Genomic DNA, 19,395 nt, shown 5'->3' with positions numbered 1-19,395 from the left:
TCAGAGATGGGAGTGCCTGCTCAAGCTTGAAGATCAATTTTCTTCCTTCCTTCTGATGCCAGCAATGAACTTCTGAAAAGAAAGACATTCTTTCCCAGCTCTGTAGGGGGTCATGGTGACTTGCTGCTCGCTTGAAATACCCATGCTTCCCTGGACTATGAGTCTTTGGTGAACTTTATGTAAATATCAGTATGTCATCTTGATGAATGATCCTTTATCTAGAAAATGAACATTTTTTGCTTTTGACTTTTAACAGGCACAATAGTTCTAAGAGCCTCTTGAGAGTCTGTCTCTGGCTTATCAACCTCAGGCAGGCCTGAACAAATTTCCCTGTTTTTATTCTAAACTTGATTCCTAATTGAGTTTTTGAGAACAGCAAAGGAAACCGTCAACAAAATGAAAAGGTAACCTGCTGAACGGGAGCAGATACTTGCAACCAAAATCTGATGAACTGATACCCAAAATAGACAGGGACTTCCCTGGGGGTCCACTGGTTAAGACTGGAAGACTTTGGACATTGGAAGACTTTGGACATTGGAAGACTTTGGACATTAGAAGACTTCCCCGCCAATGCAGGGGTGTGGGTTCAATCCCTGGTTGGGGAGCTAAGATCCCACATGCCTCATGGCCAAAATATAAAACAGAAGCAATATGGTAACAAATTCAATATAGACTTTAAAAATGGTCCACGTCAAAAAAAACTTTAAAAAATTAAAACAAAACAATAATAAAAATATATAAAGAACTCATACAACTCAATATAAAAAAAAAAAACAAAAACTATTTTTAAAATGGGCAGAGGATCTGAAGGGACATTTTTCCAAAGAAGACATACAGGTGGCCAGCAGGCACATGAAAAGATGCTCAACATCACTCATTATCAGGGAAATGCAAATCGAAACCACAGTGAGGTACCACGTCACCTCTGCCAGCCTGGCTATCATACAAAAGACAAAAAATAATAAGTGCTGGTGAGGATGTGGAGAAAAGGGAACACTGATGCACTGTGCCTAGGAATGTAAACTGTGCAGCCACTATGGAAAACAGTATAGTTTTCAATAAACTAAAAACAGTACTATATGATCCAGCAATTTTACTTCTGGGCATTTATCTAGAGAAAATGAAAACAATGATTGAAAAAGATATACGCACCTCAACATTGATTGCAGCACTATTTACAAAAGCCAAAATATGGAAGCCACTTAAGTACCCATTGATAAATGAATGGATAAAGAAGATGTGGTATATATACACAATGGAATATTGTTGTTTAGTTGCTAAGGCATGTCTGAATCCTTTGCAACTGCATAGACTGTAGCCCGCCAGGTTCCTCTGACCATGGGATTCTCCAGGCAAGAATACTGGAGTGGGTTTTCATTTCCTCCTCCAAGAGATCTTCCTGACTCAGGGATTGAACTCTCATCTCCTGCATTGGCAGGCAAATTTTTTACTGCTGAGCGACCTGGGAAGCCTGGATGGAATATTACCCAGTCATAAAAAATGAAATTTTGCCATTTGTGATAACAGGAGCCCTTTCGTTATCCCTAAACCTTGCTTATGAAAAAGCTGAAACTCACTAGTTTCATACTTTCTTTATTCTTTAAAACCTCTGCCCCCTCCTCTGTCTCCCCCACTCTTTGAGTATCAGCTGGCCTCAGTTTTCACAGAGAAGACAGAAGCCACCAGACAGGAACCTCCTTGGCATCCACAGACTTGCCTTCATCTGCTCTCGGGCTTTTTCCTCCCACCCTGATCCCATAGGGGAGCCCCCTCAACCCCCACCTCCCAGTAGCAATCAGCCCCTCCCCCTGCACCCCACTCCCAGCCTTCTCAGGGTTTTAGAATCCCCCGTTATCCTCACCAGCCTCTCCCTCTTTGTTGGATCCAGCCTCCTAACTGCTCAGATGAAACACAAACACACACACACAAAACAAAAATCCAGCAAGTGAAATAAACAAGAAGCCCTTTTCCTGAAGTCCTTGTGTTCCCCCACTTTCATCACTTCTGGAGAGCTGTCAAGACCTTAGTTCCTCCATCCACACCCTCCTGCTCACTCCTCTGCCAGCTCCAGCCTTTGTTCCCTCCATTACCCCCACCACACTTGTTCTAGCGGAAATTCAAGACTGTTCACAACTCTGACATGCTGAGCCCCAGGCTTGCTTATCCATCTCCACTGACTTGCTTTTCCAGGCTCTCGATGGCGTCCAACACATCCTCCTTCTTGAAAGAACTTCCCTTGGTGTGGTTGGCACCTTCCCCAAGATTGCCCTCTGCCACTCTATGCCCCTCTTCTTAGCCAGTTCATCCTCCTCCCTCAGGAAGTAAACCCTGGAGCCCTCTTCTTGAAGTCTCTGCTGTCCCCCAGGCAGTCAGTCTGCTGCAGGACTTCAGTTACCCACATATCCCCACAATTTTGCCTCTCTTCTGAGCGCCTGTTCCGTGGACCTCACAGAAATCCCCACTTGAGTACCTCACAGGCACCCTAACATGTCAAGTCTGAACAATGATCAATTGTCCCCAGATCCACTCGTGACCTCAGTGAAGGACTTCTCGGCCCGAACCTCACCTGATGGCTCAAGCTAAAACCCTGAGCACTGTCCCTGGCAGGCCCCTCTCTCGAAACACCCAAAACTAGTTCCCACCGAGTCCCATTAGCTCTACTCAAGCATGTCTGAATGTCCCTCTTCTCTTCTTCCATCCTCACTGCCACCTTGGTCCCTCTGAATGGACACCTGCGTCTACCTTGCTCTCCTGTAGTTCTCCCCAGGTGGCTTTAAGATGCAAATATGGAGACTTCGCTGGTGGTCCAATCAATGGTAAGGACTTCCTGCTTCCACTGCAGGGGTTCAGGCTCGATCCCTTCTCAGGGAACTAAGATCTCAAATTCAGTGTAGTATGGCCAAAATAATAAAATAATAAATAAATAAATAAATTTTCTTAAAAAGATGCAAATCTGACCAAGTGTCCCTCTTCCTAGAACCATGCTCAGGCCACCCACTGTTCTTAGAATGAGGGCAAAATCCTTGTGGGGCCTCCAAGGTCATTCGTGTCTGACCTCTGCTCCCGCTCTGGCTTTATTTCCTGCCATGCCCACTTCTACCCTAGCCCTCCTTCAGCTGCTTCCCTGCCACGTGGAGCTCATTGATACCTCAGGACCTTCACATATGCTGCTACCTCCCTCTCCCTAATCCTTGTCTTCTATTAATAACTCCTTCTCATTGTAAGTGTCCACACAAATGTCACTGCCTCCAGGAAGCCTCCCCAAGTGCCCACATCCTGTTAAATTCTCTTAGACCTCCCTGTGATGCTCCATGATGACACAATACAATTGCAAACTCGTCAATGGCACCCCACTCTAGTACTCTTGCCTGGAAAATCCCATGGATGGAGGAGCCTGGTGGGCTGCAGTCCATGGGGTCTCGAAGAGTCGGGCACTACTGAGCGACTTCACTTTCACTTTTCACTTTCATGCATTGGAGAAGGAAATGGCAACCCACTCCAGTGTTCTTGCCTGGAGAATCCCAGGGACGGGGGAGCCTGGTGGGCTGCTGTCTATGGGGTTGCACAGAGTCGGACACGACTGAAGAGACTTAGCAGCAGCAGTAGCAGCTGCTTGCCGCACAACAGACCAATAATCAAGAGATGAGGTGCTGAGACAAGGAACAGTGACTTTATTTGAAAAGCCAGGCATCTGAAAAGATGGTGGACTAGTGTCCTAGAGTACCATCTTACCAGGGTCTGGATTTTTTATAGAACAGAGAAGGGCAGGAGGTGAGGTGGTAAAGTAAAACGGTCGTTGAGTCTTACAAAACATGTCCTGGCTTGGCCAGCACTGGGGACAGGATGTGTTAAATGGGGATGTGTTAATTCCTTCTTTCCTGTAGCCACTCACAGATGGGCAGGGTCAGGGTGTCTCCCTGGGGGCTGAACAAAGGCACTTTAGTTTAACATCAGGCAGAGCAGCAGGGTTCCCTGAGGCAGGCCATTATATGTGCTTAGAGCTATAGACAGCATCCTTTCAGTGCTGAGAGGACCAATAGCAACAGGAAGCTAAGGTTAAAGTAGAAGAAACAGACCCAACATGGGGTCAGGTTTTGTTCTTCTCTGTGGCATGTACACATTTCTTTAATGCAACTCTAACCACTGGATTATACATTTTGCGAGAACACAGACTCTGTCTTCTTCATTCACTGAATCTACGATGGCAACCTGGTAGATAACTTGTTATATGAGTGTGTGTATGTATGTGTGTGTGATAGAGAGAGAGACAGACAGAGGCAGAGTCAGAGACAAGAGGGAAGAGGCATATGTGTGTGTGGATAGGGAGGGAGAGACAATGAGAGAAATATTTGTCATTCTTTGGCAGGCTTGCGGGGAATATGAAATTACCAGGCACAGGATACAAGAATAGCAGACACAAACAACTGGGGTCCCCTCCTTCTTCTGTAGCTAGAGACGGCAGGTCATTGCCCTGCATTCTGAATGTTCAGGCTCTCTGGAGGCAGGTCATCGAAGGGACATCGGCAGTGACCATGGCAATAGAAATTACAGTAAAGGGTACCCAGAACTCTCGCTCCACTACTGTCTGGCTGACCCTTTTCAATGACAAATTCATCAGCCTTAGGGGAGAAGATAAGAATTGATGACAGACAGAGATTTGAGTGGCCTTAGATTTCATTTCAGCCTCTCTCCTTTCCTACCTCAAGCTCAAAGCTTTTAAAGTCTTATCTCTCAGTTCTTCCTGTCTTCCGCTGGCTCATACCTTCATGGAGGCACAGCTTACTTGAATTAGAACTGCGCCCCATCTGGCAGAAAATGCTGAGGTTTGGAACCTGGAGTCAGAGGATCTGGGGAGATGCCAGTGGTGCCTGGCACTGAGCCCTCATACCCAGCCCCGAGGGGACCAGGATGCCTGGGGATTATGAGGCAAGTGGTCCATTTGGGAGCGGGGATCCTTATGGCTCTGCAGGGGACTGTGGGCTTTTGAGGGCTTCCTGGGAAGCATCTGTCCAGACCCACTCGCAGGAGAGTCAGGAACCACAGACCTAGGATCCGGACTATAATGAGAACTCTGTGAGTCCCGGAAACTCTGCAGTCCACCTACCCCTAGCCATTTGTCATTGCCTTCTGCTTGCCCAGAGCATCCGAGGAGCCCCTTAAAGCAACAGTGGGTGCCTGTCTCTGGGGGTAAAGCAGAAGGGAAGCTGGGGCTCAGTCCCACTTCAAGAGGACTTGAATGGGATGAGGAGGCCACGTTCTCAGAGGAGGAGTAGCGCCAGGCTTCAGCAAGGATGGGAAAGAGGGTTCACAGTAGACGGGGCTTTGCAGCACCAACTTCATCCTAATCTTCTTGGGGGCAGGAACACACCTCAGTACCAGCTCTCAACACACATACATACACACATATACACACACAGACACATATAGTTACATATACACATACACACACATATGCATACATGGGCTTTTCTGGTAGCTCAGCGGTAAACAGTCTGCCTGCCAATGCAGAAGACTCATATTTGGACATTGTATGGGCTGGGTTATGCTGTGCAAAATGTAACTAACAAATGTCAGTTGTTGAATGCTACGAAATCTTTTTCTTGCTGAAGTTGTCCATGACCAGTAGGGGTCAGCAGGGAGCTCTGCTCCACATAGACCTTCAAGGAGCCTGACTGATAAAAGTTCTACCACATTGTGGCTGTAACCATTTGGAGTCCAGGCTTTTCTTTTTTTCTAATTACCTTTTATCGGCGAATAGTTGCTTTACAATGTTGTCTTAGTTTCTGCTGTACAGCAAGGTGACTCAGCTATGAAAGAAAGTGAAAGTGAAGTAGCTCAGTCACTTCCAACTCTTTGCAACCCCATGGACTGTAGCCCACAAGGCTCCTCTGTCCATGGAATTTTCCAGGCAAAAGTACTGGAGTGGGTTGCCATTCCCTTCTCCAGGAGATCTTCCGGACCCAGGGATTGGACCCAGGTCTCCTGAATTGTAGGCAGATTTACCGTCTGAGCTACCAGAGAAGTCCAGCTATATGTATATATATATCCGCTCGTTTTTAGATTTCCTTCGCATTTAGGTCATCACAGAACACTGAGTAGAGTTCCCTGTGCTATACAGTTCAGTTCAGTCGCTCAGTCGTGGCTGACTCTTTGCGACTTATGGACTGCAGCACACTGGGCCTCCCTGTGCATTACCAACTCCCAAAGTTTACCCAAACTCATGTCCATTGAGTCGGTGATGTCATCCAACTATCTCATCCTCTGTCGTCTCCTTCTCCTCCTGCCCTCAATCTTCCCCAGCATCAGGGTCTTCTCAAATGAGTCAGTTCTTCTCATCAGGTGGCCAAAGGATTGGAGTTTCAGCTTCAGCATCAGTCCTTCCAATGAACACTCAGGACTGACCTCCTTTAGGATGGACTGGTTGGATCTCCTTGCAGTCCAAGGGACTCTCAAGAGTCTTCTCCAACATCACAGTTCAAAAGCATCAATTCTTCAGCACTCAGCTTTCTTTATAGTCCAACTTTCACATCCATATATGACCACTGGAAAAACCATAGCCTTGACTAGACGGACCTTTGTTGGCACAGTAATGTCTCTGCTTTTTAATATACTGTCTAGGTTGGTCATAACTTTCCTTCCAAGGAGTCAGCATCTTCTAATTTCATGGCTGCAGTCACCATCTGCAGTGATTTTGGACCCCCAAAAATAAAGTCTGACACTGTTTCCCCATCTATTTCCCATGAAGTGATGGGACCAGATGCCATGATCTTCGTTTTCTGAATGTTGAGCTTTAAGCCAACTTTTTCACTCTCTTTTTCACTTTCATCAAGAGGCTCTTTAGTTCTTCATTTTCGGCCATAAGGGTGGTGTCATCTGCATATCTGAGGTTATTGATATTTCTCCCGGCAATCTTGATTCCAGCTTGTGCTTCACCCAGCCCAGCGTTTTTCATGATGTACTCTGCATAGAAGTTAAATGAGCAGAGTGACAATAACACTACTATACAGTGGTTATCTATTTTATACATAGAAGTGTATATATGTCAATCCCAATCTCCCAATTCCTCCCAGCCCCCTTTCCCCTTTGGGTATCCATATGTTTGTTCTCTACTATGCACCTATTTCTTTTTTAAGATTTATTTTTTCTCTGCCTCACCAAGAAGATAACCACAGAGAAAAGTTGGGGCTCCCTAAAATTTCAAGTTGGCTACAAAGGTCTTCTTATCCTTTAGAGCCTCGCTCAGTTCCAGAGGAAGAGAAGCCTGCAGCATCTCCTTGGTTTCTCCCTGTCTTTCACAGGGAAAGCAGGCAGCAGTTGTTCATCCTTAACGGTCTCATTGGGGCTTCCCTGGTGGGTTGGACAGTAAAGAATCCGCCTAATACAGGAGACCTGGGTTCAATCCCTGGGTCAGGAAGATCCCCTAGAGGAGGAAATAGAAACCCACTGCAGTATTCTTGCCTGGGAAATCCCATGGACAGAGGAGACTGGCGGACTACAGTCCATGGGGTCCCGAAGAGTTGGACACTACACAGCAACTAAATTGCTACTACTAGGGATCTCATTGCTCAGCCAAGACACACATCTATTGCAATGTCGGCCTCTTTCTGTGACTTTCCTCCAATCCAAAGCAAAGAAGAATGAAGAAGTCAGACTACAGAAGAGCAGCATGTCCCTCTTTGGGAGACTTTGGGAACAAGGAACAGTGCCATGGGCTGGCCTGATACCTCCCTCCTGCACTTCCTCCGAACTTTTCTCCCTTCTCTGCGTTTCAGGCCCTGAGTGATGCTGAGCATCAACACCCTTGAGTCTTCTCCTTCAAGCTAAACACCCTGAGTTCTTGACTTGGCAGAACCTAGGGAGGTGGTAGACCGGGAGGTCTGGTGCCACGTGACCACACATTTGCAATGTCGACTTCAAGAGGAGGAACGTGACACTGGCAGGCCAGGCGGTTGGATGTGGCAGAAAGTGCCTCAGATGAAGGCTCAAGAGAGATGCCCTAGTTCTGGGAGTTGAGACTGAAGTCTCAGTACTTTGGACCATGTACTTAACCTCCCTATACTCTCCATTTCGTCACCTGCCAACCAGCTCTCATTTCCTGCCTCCTCCACCCTGCCTGCACAGATTTCGTAGGAAAAAGGGCCCTGCGTGCCTTGAGCTGGTCTGGCTGACAGGACCACCATCTCCTTCCCTGGAGCCTCTTTGTTAAAGATTGGGTCATCCATCAGACCTCCGCAAAATGCAAAGAGGAAGGACGGGCTGGCACCAGAACCTGCTGCCCACTGCCCTTCCAGCTCATTGAGGGCATGAATCAGCCTAAAGGTCCTGGCCCTGAAGCTCAGGGCTCGGAAAGAGGGCGGGGGAGCTGACCCCACAGGCAAGCCTCAGCAGCAGCGGCAGAGCCCAGAACACAGACGGAAACACTACCGCGATTCAAACAACAGCCAGCAGCTGCAGATTTTCCAAATCTTTCCCTCAAAAGCCGCTTCCTCCGCCCATCCAGGAATGGAACATAAGAGCTGAAGCTCAGGGTGTTCTAGTCCAGTGGAGAAAAGGCGACCAGAGAGAGCAAAAGGCTGGTTCCAGGTCATGTGCAGAATCCTGCCCGGGAGCCCTTTCCAAGCTCCTCCTGAAGTGACCCCTCTGGTCTTCCTGGGGGTCTTTAGGTCTCCTCTTCTCAGGTCTATGAGGCAAGCAGGCTTCCTTTGGGTGGCGACATGGCCAGACCCGGAGAAGCTCACAGCTGAGCTTTCACAGGCAGACCCTCCGCCAGTGCCTAACACCCAGCATGGGAGGCCGGGGCTCCCTCATCCTCACCAAGGCAACAGGCTCACCTCCACACCAGGCACCCCACCTGACCATACATGTCCTCAACTCAGGCCCATTGCTAAAGACACAGAACCTAAGAAAACAGTGTCCTGCCCATGTGAACATGCTCTCAAGTGAAGAGACAGACCACAAACAAATATACAAGTAAGGACAGCAGGGCTTCCCTGGTGGTGCTAGTGGTAAAGAATCTGCCTGCCAATGCAGGAAACCGGGGTTCAATCCCTGAGTAGGGAAGATCCCCTGGAACAGGCAATGGTAACCCACTCCAGTATTCTTACCTGGGGAATCTCACAGACAGAGGAGCCTGGGGGCTATAGTCCATGGGGTGGGAAAGAGTCAGATGTGGCTGAGCAAGCACATCAGGGATAAACGCTACAAATAAACAGAGCAAGGTAAGGGAGACAGTAGAAAGCTCCGAGTTCCTATTTTGCATACAATGGTCACAGGAGTTATCTTACCTTTGAGCAAAGGAAAGAGGGAAGGAGTTATTCTTGATGATCTCTGAAGAAAAAAATGTCCTAATAGAGAAAGCAGGAAGTGCAGAGGCCCGTGGGGCAGGAAGGATCTGAGGATGCAGAAGAGCTTATTGACTCTCACGCTGAAGAAGCAGGAGCCAGGAAGGGGCTGGAGGTTAGGGTAGAGAAGGACCAGAAGGATCTCCTACATCAAAAGACTTTGACTGGTATGCTGAGTGAAATGGAAAATCCATGGAGATTTTTGCAAAGCAGTGGTAGGTTTTTCATCTGTTCGTTTTTTGTTTTGTTTTGGGGTTTTTTTTGGCAGCACTGGGTCTTAGTTGCGGCCTGTGGGATCTAGTTCCCTGATCAGGGTTGAATCCAGGCCCCCTGCATTGGGAACACAGTCTTAACCACTGGACCACCAGCTAAGTCCCTGTTCCTTTGTTTTAAAGAGACCTTTTGTTTTATTTATCTTTAAAATATTTATTTACTTTTGGCTGCATTGAGTCTTAGTTGGGGCATGTGGGATCTTTCCTTGCGCTGCGGGCTTCTCTCTCTACTAAAGGTTCAGTAGTTGCCCCACAGAATGCAGGACCTTAGTTCCCCCACCGAGGATTGAACCCGTGTCCCCAGTATTGGAAGGTGGACTCTTAACCACAGGACCACCAGGGAAGTCCCAGCAGTGGTAGGTTTTTATGGAGGGTAGCTCAGACCACTGCTTGGAGGGGTGGTCAAATTCTGAATGTATTCTGTAGATAGAACCAGAACTAGTAAGTGGAGAGTAAGAAAACATAATGGAAAATAACTTGAGGATTGAAGGCAGAGAGGAGTCTGTTTTCTGAACCTCCTCACCAACAGCAAAGCTGGTTTCTCTGGCTATGCTCCCTCTGCGGGACTCAAGAGAAGACCACAATTCTACTGAAACCACCAAGCAGCCAGCCACAGATGGCAGGCTGCCTTGCCCTGGCCCGGGGCATTAAGGAACCTTGGGTAGAGAAGGAGCCTTGGAGACCAACCAGTACAACACTCCCCAGCCCCAAGCCTTTTTCTCCCCCAGGGGATCTTCCCAACCCATGGATCAGATATGCATCTTCTGCATTGGCAGACAGATTCTTTACCACTGAGCCACCAGGGAAGACTGCTAACAATGTTACGGGTGATTTCAAGCCACCGATGACTTACACACTGCCTTGAAATTTTCCAAAAATTTAAAATTGGCTCTTGCAAGCTAGTGCAGGCTTGTACTAGCACCTAGGATACCACTTCCCTCCGCTGCCTTGCTGAGCATCTGCTCAGATGGAAAACCTACTGCGTTCAGCCATAATCCATCCCACGCTGGGTTAGAGCCAGAGACTTTGGAAATATTTTCCAACTGTCTGCTTGCGAATCCCACCACTGAAGTTAAAGGATCCCTGGGCCACTGGCAGGAACTGGGAGCCAGGATGCTACATGTCTGCTTCCTGACGAGGCCATAGTGCTTGTCACCTGCTGCAGACAATGCATTGATACCTGTGAATTACTAGGCACCCAAGGAACAGACTCTGGGCTTTCAGTGGCATCACTGGAGGGACAAGCTGATGCCAATGATGACATCTCCAAGCAGGGAAGAGCAGAGTCTGCAGGAGATGGTTGGTGTCACCCTACTTGTGAAAGTTTTAGTTGATCAGTCATGTCTGACTCTTTGTGACCCCATGGACTATAGCCTGTCAGGTTCCTCTGTCCATGGGGATTCTCCAAGCAAGAATGCTGGAGTGGGTTGCCATTTTCTTCTCCAGGGGATCTTCTGCACCCAGGGATCAAACCTGGGTCTCCTGCATTGTAGGCAGATGCTTTCCCATCTGAGCCACTAGGAGGTAATCCTACTTGTAGTCTTTCCAAAGAAGGCAGGCTTCCGTGCAAGCCAACTCCAGCACTCAAAGAGCCACCAAGTGATGTCCCTGTTGTTATTCTCTTGATTACTAAAGATAATACAAAACTGGGGCTGTGGGGAAAACACAAACTGTTAGGACTTAGATCGACAATGGTCAGTCAGCCTGACAGCAGATCCATCCTCAGGCTTTTGGAAACTATGATTACACTACAGATTAGCAGTTCCTGTGTCAGAAAGTGAGAACCAGAGGCTACTAGAGGTCAGAATAACACTAGCACTGGAAGAGGTTGTCAGGAGGCACCACTTATCCATTCTAGAAAACATGGAACTTCAGGCAAAATTGTCAGAATAAAAATGACCTGTGAGAGATAAGTGCTTTGGTTTCTTCCAGTATTTTTTCTATGAATTATCTGCGTAAGCATATTCTGTATATTTTAATAAAACTAAAATTAAGATTGTAAGATATATAGCTTATATGCTGCATTTTATCATTTAATATTAAACTAAAAGCATTTTCCATATTATTCAATATTGGCTTATAATGACTAGACTATCTAGCTTTCTCTATATTCTTTTGCTTAGTAATTTTTCAAGTTTAGAATGACATACAGGTTGGTGAACTTCTAATCAGGTGCAAGTGAGTGACACTTAACTAATTTTGTTGATGACGACCTCTGAATTAAAAACTCAGCAGAAACTTGACATCCTTTTACGACGAATGCCACTGATTTGCTCCCAGTAGATGGTGAGTAGGGGCAGCTGGGCAAATATCATTTTTGAAAGGTTAATTAGAGGACTGAACCCACTCAGTGACACCCTGCTAAATGGTTTACATTTTTATTATTTATTATTTTTAATGATATTATTATTATTATTTTAATTTGGCCATGCCATGTGGCGTGTGGGATCTTGTTCCCCAACCAGGAATCAAACCTGTGGCTCCTGAAGCATGGAGTCTTAATCACTGGATCACCAGGGAATTCTGTTATTTGCTTTTTAACTCATTTTATGGTGCATTTTTTTAACAAAGACATTTGGATTTTTAAATCACACCTATCAGTCTTTTATGTTTTCATGATATATTTAGAAAGAACTTCACAATCCCAGGTTTACGACAAATATTCACCTATATAGTCATCTAATTATTTTTTGGCTTCATTTTTTCACACTTCGTATTTGATGGATTTGGAATTTATTTGGGGCTAGGGAACTAGGTAGAAAATCGGCTTCCACTAATCCGATATCATTTTTGGAAAAATGTCTCTATTCTAGCAACTTGAAGCGCCACCTTTTAACACCACAGTTTCCTGTGTACTAAATTTAGGCTCTTCGACCTGCTCTACTGAACAGTCATCTCTAGGGCAGTAACATGCTGTTTTAATTACCGTTGCTTTGTGATAAAGGCAACGTAGTGTGACAGAGGCTTAAACACAGATGCATAGGTTATGGAAGCAGGGTGTCTGCCTCACATCCATAATCCCGCACTTCTAGCTGTGTGATTCTGTTTATCCTACAGAGCCTGCATTTTCTTATCTTGAAGTGGCGGCAATATTAGTATCTGCATCACAGGTATGTTGTGAGCATCAAATTGCATTAATACATGTAAAGCACTTCCTTAAGTGGTAAGGCTTCAGTCAATGCAGCATTTTATTTATTTACTTATGCACATATTTATTTACTTATGCATTCTTTCATTTCAACATCCAACAGGCCTAGTTTCTCTTACTTTCTTTCTTATCAACATTTTGTTGACTGTTCTGTCTTTACACTTCCACAGGAGACCTAGAATCAGTGAAAAAGAAGATTCTACTTGACAAATAGAAGATTCTATTTGAAGACGACTGGATTGAATTTAAAGTAAAGAGAATTCGACAAGGTTACAATATTTGCTTCTTTTCATCCCAGAGTAAGCACTGCTCTTAACAAAGTAAAAGGTGTGTGTGTGGGGGGGGGTGTGTGTGGGGGGTGGGTGTGTGTGTGTGGGGTGGGGGGGTGGGTGTGTGTGTGGGGGGTGGGTGGGTGTGTGTGGGGGTGGGTGTGTGGGGGGGTGGGTGTGTGTGGGGGGTGTGTGTGTGGGGGGTGTGTGTGTGGGGGTGTGTGTGTGGGGGGGTGGGTGGGTTTGTGTGTGGGGGTGGGGGGGTGCGCACGCATCCATGCACCCACGCGCTCAGTTGCTCAGTTGTGTCCAACTTTTTTCGACCCCATGCACTGTAGCCCGCCAGGCTCTCTGTCCATGGGATTTTTCAGGCAAGAATACTGGAGTGGGTTGCAATGTCCTCCTTCTCCCCTACCCAGAGATCGAACCCTGTATTAATATTTCCTGTATTAGCCGGCAGATTCTTTACCACTGCACCACCTGGAAAGCCCAAGCAAAAGATATTCTTATGCATTTATCAATATTAACCAGTTAGAAATGTCAGTGGGGAAAAAATCCCATTCTTACTACTAGCAAAACCATAAAAAGTTAAGAATATAAATTGACCAAGTAGGAGATATTGCCTGGTAAATTTATACTCCTAGCTTTTTACGGTTTTGTTAGTAGTAAAAATGGGATCCCCCCCCCCCGCCCCCAACCACCACTGGCATTTCTAACTGGTTAGTAAATACAGGAGAAGACTTAATTTGGTATCTTTACTTTGTAATCGGCCAGTTCCTTGGAAAAGGCGTCTATTTCATTCAATCTTCAGTTCAGATTTTTCAGTTAGACAATCACTTCTACTGCATATAGTCACTGTTTTTCTCCTACTTCCCAGTATTTAAAAAGCTCCCCCTCCCATTTCTGGCTTGTTTACAAATGCACAACTTCAATGTTTTAACCCCCTTTTCCTTTTCTTGTCTAATTGCATTCACCAGACTTTCCAGCTGGCCTCCTGGTCTTGCTCCTAACTTTGATGCAAACGTTGGTCTCACTAAAAAGCATAATGCAGGAAGGAGGATGCCCTGAGAGAGGTGTTCGCTTTCCCATAAAGGAAAAATCTGAAGGGAGAGCTTGTGAAGAGCGTATCAGAAAAGCCTAGGCTGGTGTGTGCGCCGGCAAGGGGCTCCCGGGCCCCCTCCGCGCGGCCCACGCTCTGCTCTGCCCCAGGGGCTGAAGTTTCTCCCTGCGTTTCCGCTTGAACAGCATCCAGCTGCCTCGCCTTTAAAATGCCAGGACGGCCGCCGCTCCGCTCAGAGCCCCCTCTCGGCGGCTGGCCGGGTCTCGCCCGCGCCGCCGGGGCGCTGACTCAGCCGCAGCCCGCCCAGCCCGGCCTGGGCAGCGCCCCCCGCGCCACCGACCAGCACGCGCCGCAGCGAGCGCACCGGACTGCCTCGCCAGGTAAGCACTGCGGGCGCATCCCGGGTCCCTGCGGGGCCGGAGCGCAGCGCGGTCGGGGGACCGGGGCGTCGCGTGGGGCACGGTGAGGAAGAGGGGTGGTCCCCGGCCACGGAGCCAGCCGGCCGGCCGCGCGCAGAGGATCTGCTGGAGGAGATCCGCCGCCTCGAGGAGACCCGCATGGCCACCCGGGGCCGGGACCCCTTCCGGTGGCACGGCGCCCTGAGTGCGCCTGGATGGACAGGGGAGGCCGGACGGCGCCGGCAGGTAGCAGCAGCTTGGGGCGGCCGGGGTGGGAGCCGCGCCGGCTCTGCGTTGCAGCAGTCCGTGTTCGGCTGCGGGGCTCGGGTCTGTAAAGCCTGGAAGAGCGCTGGGCTGTGTTCCAAGCACCGTCACTCCCTCGAGCTGTACCCTCTCCCTTCGGAGTCCTCGGCTCTTCTCCAAGGAGGGGTTTAGGGAGTCTGAGTTGAAACTGAATCAAAGTTGGAAATTTGTTCTCCTTAAGTTCATTGCTTAAAATTCAGTCCCTTCTTGTGGCTGACAGTAACCTGGAACAGATCCTTCTCAGTGTAGCTGATGAAGGTCATATTAGATGTAACTTTCTGGGGAAAGTTCTGTTGGCGGCAGCCTGTCTAAAATGTCAAGGCTCCCTCTGATTTTGTCCTCATCTGCAGCCTCATACAGAGTTTCAGATTTTTTTTTTCCCACGTCACTGTAAAAGTGGAGAATGTGTCTGGGTGATTTGAGGGGGTGGGAGGCAGAACGCATTAGGGAACTGAATTTTATAATCGTCTCTTGGCCCATAAGGAACGTTCTGGAAAGGAAAACCTGTCAGGAAAGACCAAGGTGATCCACCTTCTCACTAGATGCTCAGTAAGGTCATCGTGTGGCTTTGGATCCAGAAATGAAGTCCCAGGCAGGGTCTCCAGTCTGTTTTCATGTTCGTCCACTTCTGCATTAACTTGCAGCGTCTTCTTCATCACCATGGGGGTTTAGCTGAGCCTCCCCAGAATCCAGTCAGAAAATCATTGTCTAGGATGCAATCTTACTCCTTTCCATGAAGTGTGGATCCAGTCAATTAGGGGTTCGATGCCTTGAGTCTCCTGTCCTTTCCCTCCTTCTCCTTAATCCACCACTTGAGATGAACTGTAATGACCTGATCTGTGGTCTCTGCAAAGCTGCACAGTGGATTTAGGACATCAGAAAGTCCAACATCCAAGGCCTTTGATGTGATTTACAAACTGAATTTGGATTACAGCTACATTTTCAGGGATGGCTCAACCTAAGACATGTAGTAGCTTTGAGGACACACGAGAAGAAGGAAAATTGTCAAGTGCAAACTTACCCTGGAAATCTATTCTAGAAGCTATGACTTCACATTTATCCGAAAGAGATATTGTGAGTAAGCTGTCAGTTGATGCTGTATAATCTTTAATATATTCTTATTCCAAGTGATTAATTTCCCACTTTTTTTTTCCAGTTGTGTTTAATATTTCTGAATGCCATTCAAGTAACGAATGCCTGAAGTATAATGTATCTCTGCACCCAAATATGTTTGGAAATTTACTGCAAATTCTCAGCCATTAGATCATTAAGATGTACATTTTAGATAGACAAGGTTATGGTAAAAGAAAGGGTTTTAAAAGCAGTACGAACCTGAATTAGCCTGAAAATAAATGTTCTATTAACTGCTTGAAAGTTGTGATTTAGAGGACTAGCTATCACTCCGGTGTATTTTCTTACAGGGTTAATGAAAAAGGCAGCCATTCCGAATATAATGCCCTGCTTGTTAATCTTTCTCCAACAAATATTTACACTACCAGGCCACACCATCACAGCACAGACTCAAAAGCTGCAGTCTAAGGTGGTTTGTGTAGTGTCATTTAGATTCGACAGTATTTCTACGATGTAAGTGGAAAATGAAATGGTATCAAGGAAAATGTCCCTAAATTATCCTGTCCAGCCACAATAGAGAGAACAGTGTTTATAAAATTGGCAAGGTTCCAAGACTCTGAGGCTAATGCTATAATAAGTCCTGATGTGGAGAAAGACCGGAAAGGTTCTGAATTTTGGCATCAGAGGCTCTGGAATTGGTCCATGTCAGTGAATTTTTTAGATAACTGAAGTTCGCATTAAAACATCAAACATGGCAACATTTTCAACTATTTGACTTGTTTTGGAAGGAAATATTCCTCAAGTGTGTTCTGTGCTTCTTACGATCAAAAAGCTTGATGGTTCTTGATGACTGGGGAGCAGTCCTGTGAAAATCAATTATCCTGTGTCCACAGGGGAGAAGGAGCCCCGAGGTCTGTGTCTGATAAATCAGCATTTAGTTCCTGCTCTGCCTCTGGTCAGATGACCTTAATTTCATCCAGATGCCTTTTTGAGCTTTTGTTCTCACATTCATAAAATCCCAGGAGAAGCCATACTTGAAAGTCGTTCCATTTGTTGGGCACTTATTGTATGCTAAGCATTTTCTACATGCTGTCATTTAATTCCCAGAGTAAGGATTACCATCCCCATTTTCCTGATGAGGAAATTTACGATCAGAAAAGCAACTTGAATTACTCAAGGTTAATTCAGGGTAGGAGAGCTGGTCTTCCAAACAGAGATCATTTGATTTTGAAACCTATATTCTTCTCACCTATCCTATGAAGTTGCTAAAAGGAAATCACTCCTGATGTAGAGTCAGCACTCACACACACACACACACTATATGTGTATATATATATATATATCTTTATATATATATATATAGTTGCACTTAACTCTGGTGACCGGTTCCACATTGTGACGATGTAGTTAAATGAGGTCATTCATGTTTCAGCCTGGGAAGTGGTCCCTCTGTAACCGGTTTCTACTACAGTCAATTATTACTCCAGGGAATCATCTAACTCGTTCTGAGACTCTTTCCCTGTTTCAAACTTAGGAAGCTATCGCCTTCTTTGCTGGGTTGTTGTGGAAATCATATTTGGTGATATATATGAAAGAGCCTAATACATAGTGCGTGCTCAGTCACTCATTCATGTCCGACTCTTGGCTCTGGCAAGCCCATGGACTATAGCCCACCAGGCTCCTCTGTCCATGGAATGTTCCAGGCAAGAATACTGGAGTGCATTGCCATTTCCTCCTCCAGGGGATCTTCTCAACCCAGGGATCGAACCTGCGTCTCTTTCATCTCCTGCATTGGCAGGCAGATTCTTAACTACTGTACCAGCTGGGAAGCTATGCATCTGCTGCATTGCAGGGAGGTTCTTTTACCACTGAGCCATCAGGGAAGCTTCTCTAACACATAGTAGGTGTTTACAAAGGAAGTCCTTGTGGACCTCCCCTTCTAGAGTCTGCTTCTAGCTTCACCAAGGACTTCAGTGCTCCATGGATTTCCTCTGTGTGTTCTCTTTAAAAAAAAAATTTTTTTCTTTTTTTTTGGCCTCACTGTACAGCATGTGGGATCTAAGTTCCCCAACCAGGAATGGAACCCACACCCCCTGCAGTGGAAGCACAAAGTCCTAACCACTCGACCACCAGGGAAGTCTCTCCTCTGTGTGTTCTTGAACACATGCCCCATGCTGGCCTTTCCTGAAGGTGATCCCTCCAGGAATGATGATGCTTCAAGTCCTCCAGATGGAGCCCCCTCGGAAAACTTATTTCAACAGGAACATAGAGGGACAGCATTCTAGCTGGGAAGAGGTTAGGGTGGGATCCCTGATCCCAGCATCCCCAGCCTGCCCCAGCCATCTAAGAGGCCCCTCCTGTAGCATAGCAGGGGCTCCCAGCCAAACAAGCATCCTTCGTGTGCCTGCAGCCTGCCCCCTCTAGTCATGTCCTGCCTGCCTGCTGGCCCAGGGACAGAAGAGGGAATGTGCCCCTATGTCTCAGTAAACAACTGGCCTCAAGGCACACATTTCATGTTCAGTATGTATTCTTGCCTGGGACATCCCCTGGACAGAGGAGCCTGGTGAGCTACTGTCCCTGGGGTTGCAAAGAGTTGGACATGACTGAGCAACTAAACCACCGCCACCAAGTAATTTATACTCCGTTCTGGGAATTTTTAAATATTTTGAGATTCTTTTGGTATTTTTTATGCCTAAAGTATTTTTTATTAAAGCTTTCTTTAAAATATTTATTTTTGGGTGTGTCGGGTCTTAGTTGGCTCTGTAGTGTGGCTTGCAGGTGTCACTGGCACCCAGCATGTGAGATCCTAGTTCCCTGACCTGGGATTGAACCCATGTCCCCTACACTGAAAGGTGGAATCATAACCACTGGACCACCAGGGAAGTACCTAGTTTAAAGTACCTAGTTAAATACTTAAAGTTTTTAAGTATTTTATCCTACTACATAATGCAACTCTGTGTTACTATAAAGCAAGACAGCCCACCACCAACACCACTCTGGGAAGAGGTAACCTTCTGTTCTGGGCCACATTCTTGCATCCTCTGTGGTGTGCATGCCCCAGGGAGGGAAGCCAGGCTCCAGAAGGGTTTGGACCCTTCCTCTAAAAGATCTCACTCCTAATGCCTCGGCTCATAGAACCCCGCAGACTCCAGAACGGCATTTCGTCCTCAACCTTGGGACAGCGTGACACAAAGAAACCCTGAGGTTCCCCTTGCAGACTGAGCAAGATCCAAGAAGGAGTCACTCCTTCAGTCCACACCCGTGGCAGACATGGGGCTTGAAATATTATGCTCTTTCCACGAACATGAACATGGACATGAATTTTCATGCTCAGGTGGCCATAACAGGTTGGCCAGAGGTGACATCTATTTGTCATCCAACGGTTGGCATTGACAGCCAACAGGTGTCCTGGAAGTGCAGGATCTTCATCATCACAGCCAGCTCTCTTTGGCTACACTGACTTTTCCTTGGCTTAGGTTGAGATCCTTATGTTCTAGAAGCTGCAGATAGATTGGACACTCTGTCATGCCTCC

At 46.8% G+C, this 19,395-nt stretch overlaps 1 protein-coding gene and 1 long non-coding RNA gene across 5 annotated transcripts in view; one reads left to right on the top strand and one right to left on the bottom strand.

Annotated features, from left to right (window-relative positions):
* Window positions 1–19,395, top strand: part of CTXND1 (cortexin domain containing 1) — a 116,781-nt gene that overhangs the window by 53,295 nt on the left and 44,091 nt on the right. For 2 of the 4 annotated variants that reach the window (XR_009732085.1, XM_061394584.1), the window contains exons 4-5: window positions 12,932–13,060; window positions 14,008–14,470. The gene's annotated coding sequence lies outside the window, so the exon portion shown is untranslated. Of the gene's footprint in view, window positions 1–9,190; window positions 9,557–12,931; window positions 13,061–14,007; window positions 14,471–19,395 lie in introns of those variants that run through there. The other 2 variants (XR_009732084.1, XR_009732083.1) reach the window with 2 other exon arrangements.
* LOC133234258 (uncharacterized) lies at window positions 3,649–9,244 on the bottom strand. Its single transcript, XR_009732086.1, has 2 exons — window positions 9,105–9,244; window positions 3,649–6,960 (listed from the first exon to the last, which is right to left on the bottom strand). It is a non-coding gene; the product is annotated as an uncharacterized LOC133234258 (long non-coding RNA).

The sequence above is a fragment of the Bos javanicus genome, chromosome 21 (genome assembly GCF_032452875.1).
Source record: "Bos javanicus breed banteng chromosome 21, ARS-OSU_banteng_1.0, whole genome shotgun sequence".
In the NCBI taxonomy this organism is placed as follows: domain Eukaryota; kingdom Metazoa; phylum Chordata; class Mammalia; order Artiodactyla; family Bovidae; genus Bos; species Bos javanicus.
This window is presented reverse-complemented; position numbering and strand designations above follow the sequence as displayed.